The sequence below is a fragment of the Lutjanus erythropterus genome, chromosome 12 (genome assembly GCF_056507025.1).
Source record: "Lutjanus erythropterus isolate fLutEry1 chromosome 12, fLutEry1.hap2, whole genome shotgun sequence".
Classification (NCBI taxonomy): Eukaryota; Metazoa; Chordata; class Actinopteri; order Lutjaniformes; family Lutjanidae; genus Lutjanus; species Lutjanus erythropterus.
In genome coordinates, this window is record NC_139328.1 from 8,866,336 (window position 1) to 8,882,931 (window position 16,596).

A 16,596-nucleotide genomic window follows, 5' to 3' on the forward strand; every position below is an offset into this window, starting at 1 on the left:
CTTGCTGGTAATGCATCCTGGTACATGTGGCCACTGCTGAATGGCTCCGGGCGCAGGCAAAAATGGTTTTCTTAGTCAATATAGCACACACTGAGGAATTTATGGCTTCAGTTGACATTTATCATCAACACTAAAATGCACATCCTCATGAAAAGTGCTGAATTTTCCCCTTAAAAGACGTCTCAAGGGAACCCCTTGTGGTTCTGGAGGATGTGTAGTCTTGGACTTAGAAAGATTTAGCACTTTAACATGCAGAAAGGTGTAAAATGCCATTGAGTAGCACTGTGGAAAGTGTGGGCTTCAGCTGTTTTGGATCTTGACCTACATTAGGATTAAAAGTCTATTAGTATGTACCTGTTTCCCGTTTTCTCTTTCAATTCATGTACATGCTGTGCTAGACCCAAAAAACAAAAACCTTCTGAAACACCTTGTGAAAGTATCCTGAAAACCTTGAGCAAAAAAACCTTGACTCCACCCGCACAACCACACAAAAACCTACAGGAGTTGTTATTTAACGTATAAGTTGAGGAAAAACAACAAACTTATATAACTGACAGAAACTTCAGGAGCTTTCTTTAAGGTCTCTATTCGACTTCAGCAACAGCAGAGTCAAAAGGACTCCACAGCTGGCAATTGATGAGTTACATGATCTGTTTGTACCTGCAGAAAACAGGTCTATTTCTGGCGAGAGGGTCAAGCCTCAAGAGTCCAAATCAGTGCCCTCTCCCCGCTTCAACCACTCCTTTAAAGCAGCAAATAGCTGTTACCTTAGCTATCTGCTCTGGTCCATTAGCTCAAAAGAGAGGAGGTCATTTTGGTCACTTGAGATGGAACCAGCATTATGTTGCATGGACCTCTGCCAGCAGAGAAATTTCTGTTTCTTGTGAGTCTTCTATGTGTCCGCTGTGGGACTGGAGTGCGGGAAAATAGAGGATCACAAGGCTCCGTGATCGACCTGGGCCAGCTTTCGGTGGACGGTGAAAGGTTTGGACAGAGGAGAGGGAAGAAAATAGAGTGCAGCAGAGGAGAGAAAGTGACCCAACTGCAGGCTTGATTGATTTGCTGTGTGGAAGAAGGCTGTTTTCACAGTTGGCTGAGTCCTATCTAACCAGAAACACCTCTCTCTCTCTCTCTCTCTCTCTCTCTCTCACACACACACACACACACACACACACACACACAAACACACTTAAATGATCACTCCTGCAAACACATGCATGAACACATGCCAGTGCACAAACACACAAACAAACAGATTATTCTCCTACATGCACAATGCGTATCGGATTCCCCAGATATTCGAACACATATGTACTGCACAGAAAAAAAGGTCTGTGGGTCGATCCTGTTATGTCAGAGACCAAAGTGGCTCACATGAACATAAGCCTGCAGGTTTGCTTGAGTTCTTGATCTTTTAATGTGCATTGCATGACAGAATACATTCTCCATGAAGTGTAATTGGAGACAACATGATGATGATGATGAGGGGTGTCGACTGGAAGGAATGCAAGCCTGTCTTCCTAAACCCTCTTCAACTAAAATGATAACTTTCAACAGGAGAATGAAACAGTAACAGATAATCACTAAGCTTTTTCTCCTTTTCTTTTCCCCACCCCCCCCTCCTCTCTGACTTTGAAAGGCCTTAATGAGAGAAAAGTGTGTGTATCGATTCTCCTGCATTCTAACACTCTGTGATCAAAGAACAAAAGAGAGGAAAGATAGGGATGAAGGCAGAAAGGGAGAGGGAGAGTGCATCCTATCGAAGAATCTTCCAGACACTGCAGCCAACAGAGGAACAGTGCAGCCTTCATGAATAATACAAAATAACACATTTAAAGGTTTACAGTGTGGGCAGTTTTTGTTTAAGTGCGTGGATGTAAATTAGAAAAACAAATGTAAATAGAAATGCGTACAGCTTTCTGTGATTGCATAGACAATAATTTGTGCATGTTACAGTATGTGTGCCACAGTTGTGTAATACTTCTTAAACTCAGGAATAATGATGAAGGAACACTGCAGAGGGGCCAAACAAGCAACAGAGAAGAAGCTCGTTATAACAATCTTATCTCCATTACTTATTTGTCCTATTTCCTTCCATTTCTGCAGAATATGAAACTAAAGGCAACAGCAACTATGGCTGGGGGTGAAAGTAGCCATACAATAATATGCACCTTTGGAAAGCATTAAATGCTTTTGGTAAATTTTGGTAAAGCAAGGGTTTTTATTTTGGGAAATATGCATTGATTTTTTTCTTGAGAGTTAGATGATAAGATCGATACCACACTCATGTCTGTCCATGAATAATAAGGCTACAGCTGGCAGAAGGTGAGCCTATGCTGAGTTCATACAACAGGACTGTAGCTCTCATTTTCCACCTGCGGACAGTTTTTAGAGATTGGTGACAAAAGCCCCCTGTTGCTATGGCATCGGCTGCACATGTGCAGCTACTTCTCTCCTTTTTATTGCTAAAATGCATCACCTATGACAGAAATACACTCGTAGGCCTTAGAAAATGAAGACGTAGGGTTTGGATTAAAGAGCAGCAGACCCTGAGATCACCTGGTCCCAGTGTGAGGCACTTGTTGCCCAGCTGCTGCTGAGTTACACTGTCACTATGATCTCCACAGAGGGTTTATCATCTTCCTCTGATTATCTGGTTGTTGTTGGTTTATGATGTTGGGCTGATCAGATCCAGGCTCTTTAACTCTGAGCTTCTCTTGTAATGTTCTTTTCTCAAAAGACGTTATTTATAGTGACTTCACTTAATTTTATGTCTCCATTCTAGCTGCTGACGTACTAAACTCCCCCAACTATCAACACATCTCACTCTGACGCATTAATTGGCAGATGTGGATTGAGCCGCTTGCACTCTGCTGCCACCGAGAGGTTGAAATCAGTAGCATTCAGATGAATGCTGAGGCGCAGGTAATGTGTGCCCCACCAATCTCCTATATCTTGACCCCCTGTCAGCCAACGCCTTTGAGATTCCCAATTACAAGACAGAAAGTTGTGTAGTGTGAGCAGTACCGACTTTTAAACTCAACCAGTGTGGCCAAGCATTAGCTTAGCACAAAGACTGGAAACAGGGGAAAGCAGCTCGTGTGGCCTTGCTGTCCAAATGAAACAAAATCTGAGCACAAGCACCTCTAAATCTCACTAATTAACATGTTGTCGAAGTGTACAAAAGGACAGGTTGCCAGGCAACCAATGGAAACTCCAGGAAGTTACTAGGCACTGCCATGTTTTTTCAGCATTTTGAGTAAGATATCTAATGGATAAATAGCTGAAACATCTAAGTAGTGTAGTAAGAATGCAAACTCGACTGGAACTACTGAACAAAAAAAAACAAAAACAAGACTAAGCCTTAACATCAACAATTCCAGGGTGATGATGTCTTGTATGAAAATGGTCTACTTTTATATAATCAACAGTGTCAAGTAAGATCTGATTTAAAATTTGTTTATATGAACACATTTAGAACATGATGTTAAGTGTTAATGAAGGGGTACTTGAACTTGTGACGGGCTGAGGAGCTATGTCAGACTAAAAAGTTTGGGAACTGATCGGTGAGAAGGTGTGACGTGCTCAAGAATATAAAAACTTCCTCACACACAATCACACATACACTCCTGGGAGATTTGTGTAGTCTACTAACCTTTTTCAAAAGGTGTACTCTACTCCACTTCACAATGGCCTACATTGATTTTCCACACACTTTCCCACTCTAAATATGGATTTCCCCACTGTTTCACTACCTACCAAGTTGTGTTTCTCTCATGTCACCTGGATAAACAAACAGAAAAACTGAACGGAAAACTTGACAGTAAAAACACTTTTCGTAATCATTTATTTCCAAGTTTTTTTCTTCAGGTTTTCTGACCACACCTCTACCGAGCTACACTTGCTCTCTCCCTCATTATCCTCCTCCTGTCCCTTGTCTCTAGTCTTCCTCATCCCTCTCTCCTATATTCTCTTATTCCAATTAATGATCTTCCTCCTTTAGGCATCCGTTGTTTCCATAGGAACAGTGCTCTGTAGTCGATACCAGTCGCCTAGGCAACGCCGAGCTGGGCAGGACGTGTGTGTGTGCGTGTGTGTGTGTGTGAATGCGTGTGCACATGTCGCATGTTTACTTGATTTGGGCTTGCCCCTCCCTGCAGTGGCACAGGTATGTTTTTAAGTGTTTTTATGACTTTTTTCTGACAGAATCAAAGTTTTCTTTACTTCATGTGTGTGTTAAAAATGTATTTCATTTCAAATTGTGGGTAAATAGCAATTTAGTTTTAATTTAAAAGATATCTGACCAGGCTGCACAGCCATTCTCCTCATTTTCCTCTTCAGGTCTGTTACAGTGTGTATTGTGTTGCTGGTTTCTAATTCTCCTCCCTCGCTCTTCTTTTTAAACTTTAGCCCTCAGTATCATGCACATATGTAAAACCATATTCTAAATCTCCCTCTCTCTCTAATACGCACACCACTAAAGGCTTGTCTGTGTAAATTATAATCTCTGACCTGTGCTCAGAATTTGCACGTATTACGAAAAGAGGGAAAAAATCTGGCCACACAATTTCTCCCACAATAACACTGCAATCAGTGCACAGATGACATGACAAAGAGCTACAGGATTGACACAATCACCATTGTGTGTGCGTGCAAAAAGTGTGTGTGAATGCATCATGTGTGCATTAAAGCATGTAGTCACATTTATGAGATTTAGCAATGACTCATGTTTAACTTGCATCTGCCAACCCATGTCAGCACATTCCAGGACACGATACATCCATGTGGACAGTCTTGTAAACGTGAAACGGTCTTTGTGCGCGTGTGTATTTGAGAGTTGGAGGGAGTGATGGGGAGAGAGGGAGAGTATGTGTGTAAAAGGGAACAGAGGGATTGTGTCTGGCTCCAGGGGCTTCCCTATTCACAGCTGGGACAAACCTTAACGCTGGATTAACTAAAGTATCCACAGATAGAATGAGCGAGCACGAGGTGAACAGTGCAGAGAGGACTTAGGCTGAAAGTGGGACAGAAGACAAGAGCGACTATGTAGAAAATGTGCACAAATGGAAGGAAGTAAATGAGAAAACCGTTTTATTGACTGTGATCACTTGCAACAAATATATCTAATGATCCTAAGACCACAAGTGCATGTGTTTGTCTCTTTAATCCATTTTTTTCCTCACTAAATTCTTCATTAAAGAAGATTTTTTTTTTTTGAAAATGCATTTTTAAAAGAAATCTATAATATATAAATATAGAATAAATTGTAAAATTACCATGATGTCATCAGAAATTAAGGAAACATGGTTAATTGAAATACTGGCTGCTCTGAGAACAACACCATAGTTGCGGTATTTTCAGAGCAGTGGGCTTTTGTTTTCAGGATAACAGGCTTAGCTTTACATTGACAGACAACTGACATTTAAAAACAGCTGATCAACTTACAGTGTAGGTCACACTGTCACTTGTCATTGTCAATGCAACGTTCCTGCCAGGTCTCAAGCGAGGTGGGGTGAAAACAACTTGCCTCAACCATACATCCTATATTACATAGTATTTCAACCTATATGCATTTATAATATACAGCCTATGCCTCCAAATTTGGACAGCAGCCCTCATTTTTGAACACACAATTGTTACATATTGCTCTTTTAAATCATTACACACAAGCCAAACAAAAAAGAAGCAGCCTGGCTGAAGCTAACAATGACCACTGGTAGAACACAAACATACTCTGATATTAAATGTCTATATACGCTGAATGAGGCATGCAATAAATGTATTATACAATGGACGTATGTGCTGTTTTGGTGGTGCGTGTTTGGAGCATGCCATCTGCCAGTGTGTGTGGTGAGAGTATGTATGACTGAGCACGTGCAGAGAATCATGCCTGACCAGTGTGAAAATCTCTGGAGAGCCGGGAGGCCTCGGCTCAGCGGTCCATCCCTGACACACACATACACACACAAACCACACACACACATACAATATAGAAAGAAGTAAGAGCTCATGTAGATGTGTGAATATACAAATGCTTTGTACGCCCACACAGAAGCGCGTGGATAGACAAGAGAAAAAAAATAAATAAATAAAAAGAATTTCTGCAAGGGTACACAAATGCACTCGCACACTCCGTCTTTGATCCCCTCCTCACATCTCTACACATGCGCAACCAGAATTGCAATCACCCACGCTCCCCTTCCCTCACGTGTGCTCCACTGCTCTACTTTCCCTCTGCTGGAGCCGGAGAGGAGAGGGTTCATCGGGCCAGCCCCCTCTCTCTCTCTCACACACTCACACACACACACCCTAACCAAAGAGGTATGCACGTAGGAATGCAGAAATATACAAAAAAAAACATGCACGGCAATAAACACATATACACACATACACATGCAAAGGAGCCTGCAGGCACGCAAACTCAAGCATACGAACACAAAAACATGCAGGAAACACATGTACAGATCTGCAGTTTGGGATGTGCACACACAAAAACAAGAGCATGTATATGTGTAAAAAAGACGTGGGAGGAAAGGGCTCACAAGTCTTGTACATAAACACAAACACACAAGCAGTGATGTAAAAAAAAATATGTTTCAGCTGCCATCAGCATTAATCATGTTTTTAAAGTTTACTGACTCACTGACTCCATCACTTTGGCTGCTGAGACTAACAGCTTCCTTCCTTCCTAAACTTTTATAGACCTACAGGGACCAACTTAATTTTGCTCCACTTAGACAGGAGTTTTTAAACTGAGAGGTGTGGGTGACACAGAGGGAGAGATGTCACGAGAGGTAAAGATGTCCCACCAGGCAATGATACTGCATGAGGCCCAATTAAGGTCCTTAAAAACCCTCAGCACCCAATTTCCACATTTTCCGTCAAAATTCACACTCCTTCTTGGAGTCACAACTCAGTCAAATCCAAACACACAGACGTGATACACATATTTTGAAAGTAGTGTGACTGAGGCCCTATTGAGACAAACTATAACGTGTGGTCTAAAATGCATGGTGCACATGCATTAAGTGTCCAACTCCACTTTGCTATTTAAACAGCACTTAATCTTGGCACTAAGTAAGATGCAAGGTACAAATGGGTTGTATTTAGTCTCTTAAGTAATCAAAGGTGTGTTTCGGGTGTAACATGAATTAAACCAGAGTGTTGTCTCCCATTCACTTTAAGAGCCAGGTGCACCTGCCTGTGGCAGTATTGTTCCTGTAGCTGCCGGCTGGTCCATAAAAGTTAACATTGTGATTAACAGCGGATAGGCTGCAGGTTGGTGAAATAGGATGGAGTTTCTCCCTGTGCATTGTAAACAAGCCTATGTAGGTGCATCTTAATATCAAAATAAAGTGTCCTTTAAATTGCACTGCAGACTTTCCACCAAGTTTTTGTAGGTCAATAGCACGATAGCTTTCTGCTGTCTCAAGATATTGATGCCCTTACACTGAGCCTGACCACACCTCCTGACCAATGGGCACACTTACAATTGCTACCTACACAATACGGGCCCTGGACAGGAAAATGACAACAACAGTTTTGTGCCAGGTGGAAGTTAGAGCCCTTAGACTCTCCAAGGGTATAATTATCTCTAGCTCCTTATATCTGCAGAGCTTGCCTGGGAATTTTTCTTCAGTATCAAAGTAATCCACTGACAGCTGTCTGTACATTAGTGATTCATGGATGGGCTCTGACTTCATCATCTGAGTCTGCATGTCTGTATCATCCACCCACCATTCACCCGAATGTATTACTTTCTACAAGTTAAAGACCCGCACCCACACCTCTACCTGTCTCTGTGGGATATATTACCTTTTAAACTCTGTCAAGCAGCACAAGCTGAACAACCATCTATAAACTTGAAAAATAATTAAATAATCAAAGAAGTTATGCTGCTGTCTTGTGTGTAAATGTCCACACAGCCCCCCTCTCTCTGGAGAGACACACTCTTTCCCACCTGCGACACACTGACTATTAATCAGAATGTTAATTTTTATGACCCGGTCGGGGGAATAACTGCAGCATCCCCGGTTGTAACTGCAGTACACACATCACTACCTTACATTTACGGGCGACTGCAAACAGGAACTGCTTAAAGTCCAGCATACTATTAATGGTGCCAATGTCCCAAAATGTAAAGAAATACAGCATAAAGGTTGTACTTAAGAGCAAACTAACTGACTGCATGGCAACACTTACCTTCCTTTTCAAGTGAAATAGGAACCATGGTTCCAAACTGACATAAGACAATGAATATTAATAGAAGAGATAAAATCCGTTAATTTAAACTTTTTTTTTTTGAGTAGTACCAGGAGGTGGTGTCAGACCTCGAAATCCCCTGCACGAAGATTACAAAGATTGTAACTACAACCTGACTAACAAGGGTGTTATTTTTGGGTCTATTTTACGTCATCACAAAGATATTGGTATGATCGAAAGTGTTGGCTGATAAGCAACAACAAAGAATAAGACAAAAATGTCTCACATAATTATAGAGACTGTTGCCATTATTTAACTGTTAAAGTTTATTTTTAATTGATATAAGTCTAACCAAATCCTCAAAAATATGTGCATGTCAGGTGATATATTGTTTTCTGACTTGACATTCTATTCAATTTGTTGCCACTTGTACCTATTTGCTTACAGTATTTTGCAGGTCAAACGGTACTTTCCTCAGTACGATGATGACTGAGGTGGTACACATTGTAATGTGTTAAAACAGATTCAACTTGGGTATTAAACTAGCTCATTTTGGCTCTGTGCCCGTGCCGTTGGCCTGTTGACGTTCAAAGCTGAAAACAAAGTCAGTCACATCCACCTATACCACAAGCCTGCATTTATGTGGCCACGTGTTAAAAAAAAAAAAGAGCCCACAGCTTTTTAAATTTCTGTTGGTGCAATTCAAAGCTGTTGCAAATTTATGTTACTGCAAACAATTTCAGTGACAATGCTTATACTGCAAAACCTTTTAAAATTTTACAAAAATTATGTCAGTGTTGCTAAGAAACTTTAGAATTTTATGGAGCAAAATACAGACAAGCATTAAAATCCTATATGGATAGGGCAAACAACAAAAACTCCAAGTGTAAGTCCATGTTAAAAATGTTCCAAATTAAGTGAAAGCCTACAAATTGCACTTGATTTCTGGTCTTTTTTAGGCTTCAGCTTTTACAAGAACATGGAACGAGGTGAGATAGAAAAGGGAGAGTGTGAAAAGCAAGAGAAGGACAGAGACAATAAAGTGGATTGGTGTAATCCACTTTATCTGGTACAAAAGGTTCAAACAGCAATGAAAACATGCCGACATCAAGACACAGACAGACACACACATGCAAACACACTGAATGTTCAGTATTATTTGAGCTCTAAAGAATATATTTCACCAAGTCTTAGAAATAAGACTAAAGCTTATGTGTGTGTGCACATAACTGCTATGCCATTTATGTGTGTGTGTCCTAAGATGAATGTTCCCCTGGGGCCTTCTTCCCGGCAGGCGTCCAAGCTTCCCGGTAATGGAGCAGGGGAGAACTCTCCACAGCAGGAGCCAGGGACAACCAATCAATGTCAATGAATGTCTCTGGATGATGTCATGACACGAGCCTCTCCACCATGATGGGTGGGTGGGTACGCAGTTTTATCTTTTTCAATGTATTTGTCCAGCGGAGGTGGGAATTCCATCTCCAACTCCTCGCACGCTTAAATTATGCTCAGTCTCAGTGAAAGTCTCTGTTTGGTTAAAATGTGCCGGAAACCAAGCACACAAATCTTATGAATGATCAGAACTGAGTCATGTACAAAACAAAACACAGAAGGGAAGGTACACCTTTTCTATGACATTATGTAAAAATGCTAGACTTTGCCGTTATCTCTATGTATGGTATATGATGGTGATTGTGTACAAAAAAAAGAAGTAAAGGCTGAGCTGCTGGTGAAAGAAGCCATTGTTCCATGTATGACATTGTCTGGCATACAATGCTGTGTGTCTAATATGCAATTAGCCTACTTAGATAAGTCTAGCTGGGTTTAAATACTTAGGGCCAATAGAATAATGAATACATAGGAAATAATTGCCATAGATTCTTGCTGTAGGACCCAATGACACTTGTTACTGCAGCGAATACCCACACATCAGTGGGCCGAATGGAGATGATGTGCAGGTGGTGGCGGCAGACTGGTAGTTGAAAGAAATCATGTGGATATTAAACCCAAAATACACCCATACTGGGGCAGAGGCATGTTTCTCTTTTACTAGTCCTGTAACATTAAGCTCACTAGTCACAGTAAAATACAGCATCTCTGTAAATCATCTTCATACCAGTTTATTTTTGATGGTGCTGAAAATCATACCTTTGGGATTTCTAAATACTCTGGTATACCATAATATCTTATACTGCTCAAGCCAAAGTGATGCTTTACTTGAACCTCTTCAAATAAATTAGATGTGCCTATAAACTGTGTGGTACATATGTATCTATCTATCTATATATATATATATATATATATATATATATATATATATATATATATATATATATATATATATATATACATATATATATATATACATATATATATATATGTATATATATATATATATATATATATATATATATATATATATATATATATATATATATATATATATACATATACATAAATACATGTATAAAATAGCAGCTTCTGTAATTTGGATATTGAACTTCACCATATTGCAGTTTGATAATATTTTGTTTAACTGTGGAGCCCTAGATCAAACTACATGATTCAATGTCTGACTAATCCTGAATTGTTCATGACACATGATGTTCATGGCAGGCTTGAAATGTCTTGTCATTAAAGTGACACTTTACAAACACTTTGCAAATCTTTTAACAACCCCTTGGGCTTCTGAAAGCCTTTAAACTTCCACTTATAGACCACAAACAAAAAGAGCTGTTCTTAGTTTCAGAAAAGTTTACATTTTGCGCCTCAAGTGGTTTGCAGAATATGCTGACAACTCTCATGTAAAGTTTTACATTTTCAGCTTTAATGTTTTCATCTCTTGCACACAGCAATGACTTGGCTTTAATTCAGATTCTCTCACTAATATCTTACTGACAGTGCGCAGAATTACCAAACTTGTAGACTTGGCTAAAATTCTCAACCTTGCATTATTAACAAGTCCACTTCAGTGGCCTTGACACTCCAGAGACACTGTCCTTCAGCTGACTCTGCACTTTGACTGCCCAGTGAAGGACGAAAAAGAAAAAAACCTCCACATATATAAATACAGTTTCACATTAAACCACAGACTGATATTTACTTTCTTAAACTGAAAAACAAGATGACTTCAAAACGGCCTCTTACCTCTTTGAACAATCCCAAGGACTAGTCTTTACCTCTTTAAACAGGACTAAAGGTTAGCAATTAAAAGTGTTAGTCTGAGATGATATCCAACGAAAGAGTCTCCATAGCAACAGTAAGAGTGATTCACAGAGCATGTCAGGCTGTGAAATAAATTTCACACCTCAGTGCACCAAGGCCTCTACTGTGAGATTTAGTTTGTGTGTGTGTGTGTGTGTGTGTGTGTGTGTGTGTGTGTGTGTGTGTGTGTGTGTGTGTGTGTGTGTGTGTGTGTGTGTGTGCAAAAATAAAGCTGTATTTGTTGGTACACCTATCGTGCCATGATACAGTGTGATAGAGACCAGCGATGACTGTGTGAGGATGTTTTTGCAGCTCTGATTTCTGGTGCATCTGTTTATTCTGTGCAGGCTTTTGCCTTTGTGTCTCATTATCTCAACATACTGAAACATGTATTTGCATGCTTTGTTATCATGGCATGGATTATTGATTACAAAAGCAAACATGTCAAGGTAAGAAAAAAAAAGAAATATGCTGGTGACAAAGAAACACTCAAAGCAGAATTTAGATTAAAAGAGAAATCTGTAATATATTTACTGTAATAAATCAAGACAGACCATAATATATCATCAGAGATTAAGGAAACATGCTGTGTTGAAATACTAACTTCCCTGGCAACAACACTACAGCCGCTGTGTCCTCCTTTTTATAGTTTAAAAAAAGGTTATTTTGACGCATTATTTGTGTTATTGCTTATCTGTTTCATGTTTCATTCATGCAGACTGTTTGCAGAATGAGTAAGTGTCTGTTTATGAGTTAATAGAATTTATTAGTAATAATAAGACAGGAAATCACTGAACTCCAACTCCAGTGTGTTGTTTTAGATTTATGGATAATGTTGTGGACTTGTCGTTGTTTGTTATTACAATGTTGCATGCATCCTGCACTCCTGCAGTATTCCTGCAGGATGCCTGAGCTTCCTTGAGTCTGCGGAGGAGGGAGCAGACAACTGGCTTCAACCATAGACAGAAGATTAAACAGGATTTCAACCCATTTAATATACAGTCTGTGGAACCAACTTGCTATTTGGACTGCAGTACCCATTTTTGGATGCTGCAATTACCACATATTGTTCCTTTAAAGTGCACTCCACTCTTTTCCTTCCCCTCCCTCTTTCTCTTTCTCCCACTCCTTTGCTACCTTCTTCCCATCGGTCTCACACTGGCACACTGCTCATTAGCTTTCTGTCAGTCTCAGTTTCTGTCTCCCGCTCCTTCTCCTTCTCTCTTTCTTGTGTGCTGTCATCCCCTTTCCCCACTCTCCTCTTTCTCCTTTTCCCTTCTGTCCCTCCTTTAATTGTGTGTGAATTCAGCAAAAGATTCTTCAGGGATCTCTTCCCATTTTCGCCACCATTTTCCTGCTTCTTCAGAGCCGTTTCTTTCCTTCCTTCTCGCCTTTCTCATCTCTCTCCGTCTGTCTGTCCCTGTTTGGTGAGAATGTTTTTTGTAAGAAATTAAACTAGGCTATGAACCCACCTCCCACGTTCCTGCAAAACACACACATACATACACGCGCATAAGCTAGAATCGTGACTGCTGTACCCATACAAGTCACAGCGAGAGAGCAAAAATACACCAGCGCAGAGGACTATTGACTTCTCTGTGATTACAAACGCACATACACCAGTATTTGCACACACAAGGATGCGCAGGGTGCAGCAGAAAGACAACATGAACACAATCACACATTCTCATCTCCGCACAGCCCCGAGCACAGAGCAGGTGAGAGAAACAAATGTGGAAATGAGGGGAAAAACGGAGTGAGAGGCTGAAGTGAGAAGAAAAGATGGTGTGAGGGGAAGCAGGTGACGACGAGTGTGAGAAGATCGCGGCTCTCTTACAGTAATGGCTCTCACACAGGGCCGCTTCATGAGTTCAGCTTCACTTCTTTTGAAGGGAAGTCAAATCCTCCCATCTGTCCCCCAAACACACTCACTGATCCTCCTTTAATGCTTCCTCCTGCTGGAGGAAAACACCCAGGACACTGTCTATTTCTTCGATGCATGAGTGTGTGTGTCTGTGTGTGTTACTATTGTCAGACGCTGTCCTTAAAAACTTGGCCCACATACAGCAAAGTATATGCCTTTGTTTACTTCTTGAGTCAAGCTTGTCCCTGGTTAAGCTTGCAGCATTAAAACTTGAGTTGATTTGAGGTGATCAAAAGATCCTTTAAATACTTAAGTCTGGTACCATTTTTCAGGCATTGTCTTCTCTCAGGGATGACCGTTTGTTGAACCAAATGTTGAATGAACCAAACAAGAAATGCATCATGCAAGTACCAGGAGGTGATGACAAACCATAGACTTTTTAAAACACGGCTGTATTTTCCCATCACCCATAGGTTTCCAAAGAGCCTTAGACACACTCGGGATAAGTTGACCATCTTGGCAGCACCTGACTCGGCTAACAATCTGTGAAAGCAACCACCTGTCACTCAAAGCCAGCATACTTGACTTATTAAAAAAAAAAAAAATCCCTCCATGTACAGTTGTCATGACTCTGGGGAATAAGCCATTAAGACCTTTTTTTTAACCAATCTGTAAACATGTTTATTTCTGCTGTAAATGTGTTTTTTTAAATAATGGCAGTATATGAGGATTAATTCGCTTTTGAAGCCAGACTCAAGTGGTTATTCGAGTCTAGCACTCGAAGTCTAGCACTTAGCATATTTTGAAGTCAAGTAAATAAGAAGTTGAGTTTGTCAAATGACATTAGAGCACATCTCAAAAAGGGTTGGAACTCAGGAAGGTTTAACTGACATCTGATTCAGTAAATACTAATAGTTTACTAACTAATAGTTTATAACTTTTAGTATAGTGCTGACAGTTTGTATTACTGTATGACGAAACAATACAAATAGCGAAGAATGAAGGAAATAGTTTAGCTGCACTGAGTGTAACCATGTAATGGAATGGAATGACAATACAGCTAGCAAAATAAACTCCAATCCTATGCTAGCTCCTGCCATGTATTCAAACAACCCTGCCAGCACTTTTTTTCTGTCCTGTCTACTTTTTGTTCCAGCACAAAAAGCAAATTTTACTGGATCAAATCCAGTCTAACAGTTTTTAATGTTCATTTGTGGTGCTTCTGCCGCCTCACTTGAATGACAAGCAGGTAGTTGTATTTTACAAGGACTTTGTTTGCACATTACTATGATTCTTTCCATGTTACCACCAAAAATTGTTGATCAGAGTGAAACCAGCAGCAGGATGTGAATTGGGCTGCTTTCATGCTTGAGCACCTGCACGTATTTGTCAAACTGTAATAATTTTCTGTCAATTCTCTCATAAATTTACTGGCAATTTCTTTCAGCACTAATTCACTACATTACTTAATGCCAAATCAAAATCACCAGCACAAACACCGTGGAGGTAACTGACTGACTGCAACATTTTCGTGGAATATTCTCAACTGAAAAGCACCCTGATATTTTCATTCATGTATAATTTTTTAAATTTGCATCAACATTAGTTGCACTTAGTCCTATCTATCTGCTTCCATTAAAATGATTCACACAATCTGACCTTTCCCACTATTGCATTTAGTCTAATTATATATTCAGTTGGTGTATTGAGCCTAAACTATACCTGTAATTACAAACTAAAGTTTGAATTATAACTTGATAAGCTGTGCTCCAAACACTGCAGTCATGAGTAATTCTTCTCCATTCACAGCTCGGCAGATTCACCTACTTCAGCTGATAGCAGTGTTCTCTTGTCTTAGTGTGTCAAGGTCAAGCATGGCTAATGGCCAAAACATTGTCATTGTCACATTGACACAGTGGTGGTTAGTGCTGCCGCCAGCAGCTGAAGGGCACTCGACGTAACGAAAGTCAACTGATGGGCTGTGGGGATGGAGTGGAAATGTAAAGTGCCACTATTACCGATTTCCACTGTCACAGAGAAGTCACTTACAGATAAACTCTTATTGTGGCAGAACAAATCAAATCATCATACAGTAGGCGTGTAAAGACTCTTGTGGCTTGTTCAATACTGTCAGGTAGAGGCTTTGTGTTTGTCTATGACTACCATGTCAAAAAATTGTCTCCCAAGGTGAAACATCTTCCAACTGCTGCAGTACAGAGGTGAATCAGGCTATGGAAGTTTCTGAATCCTATGTGTTAGCAGCCAAACTTTTTGCTTGTAACCAGAGTACTATGCAGAAGAACTGCACTTGTGCTGGCTTGGCTTGACCTGATTTGACTCGGCATGTCAGCCAACAGGGATTTGCATCTCCACTACAACAGGACTACCCGCTTGGAGGTCTGTCTTTTAACTCAAGGCAAGCTTTGCTCTGGTTGAGCTGTGGTAAAATGGTGATTAAACACTAGAAATAATGTTTTTTCATCAGCAGTAACTTAACACAACACCTATGCAGCTGAAAGCGGACATGAAACAGTAAAATAAATCATGTGCCTGAGGTACAAACAACAATGCAGGAGAGAAACTAAACTTTAAAATGAAGAGATTTAGTTAGAAGCTACAAAAAGCACAGAGAGAACACACAGAGACTCTCTCCGCTGTCCTACAAAGTCGTGAGTTGAGGTTCACACTTGTTTTAGGAGGAGAAGGTCATCTGCACAACTCAGCCCAGCTTAGTGCATTATAAGAGGATATGAAACTACAAATCAGCAAGACTTGGTTTGACTCGGTGTGGCCAAAAGTGTCAATTAGAGGCAGTGCTCTAGCAAACAAAATCTGTTAACCACTTTCACTACACCATAGCTGTTGGACCCTGAACAAAATTGGGTGGAATTAACTGCAGGTTCTCGGGTCTTGCTTGTTCAGAGTCCGGACTGGGTCAGACCCATAAGTCTAAACCAAATCGCAGCCCTGAATCTGAAGAGAGCTAATGGGTTTGTTTAGATATTCACAGGCCCTTTTCAGGTCAGTTGCACTTACAGTTTTGAGATAAATGAAGGCCTACAGCAGGGTTTAGCATTAACAGACAACAGGCCATTTTTTTCTGCAAACTACAGTAAATGTTTGATATGTTTTGTTTGTTTAATTCTTTGAATTCTTTTAACAATAGGATAAATTTATAAAATGTAATTTTTCCCATTAGTAAATAAGTAACATTATAATTCCATTCACAATTCTTCTAAAGGTAAACTGTGTGGTGGAAAAACATAATGCCAATCATGCTGCTTACCTGAGACCTGCAGTGCGTACATTGGCAGTCGCATGAGGTC

General features: G+C 40.2%; 1 protein-coding gene across 1 annotated transcript in view; it reads right to left on the bottom strand.

Moving 5' to 3' along the window:
• Positions 1–16,596, bottom strand: part of ece2a (endothelin converting enzyme 2a) — a 102,769-nt gene that overhangs the window by 33,787 nt on the left and 52,386 nt on the right. The gene's annotated exons all lie outside the window — the stretch shown is intronic.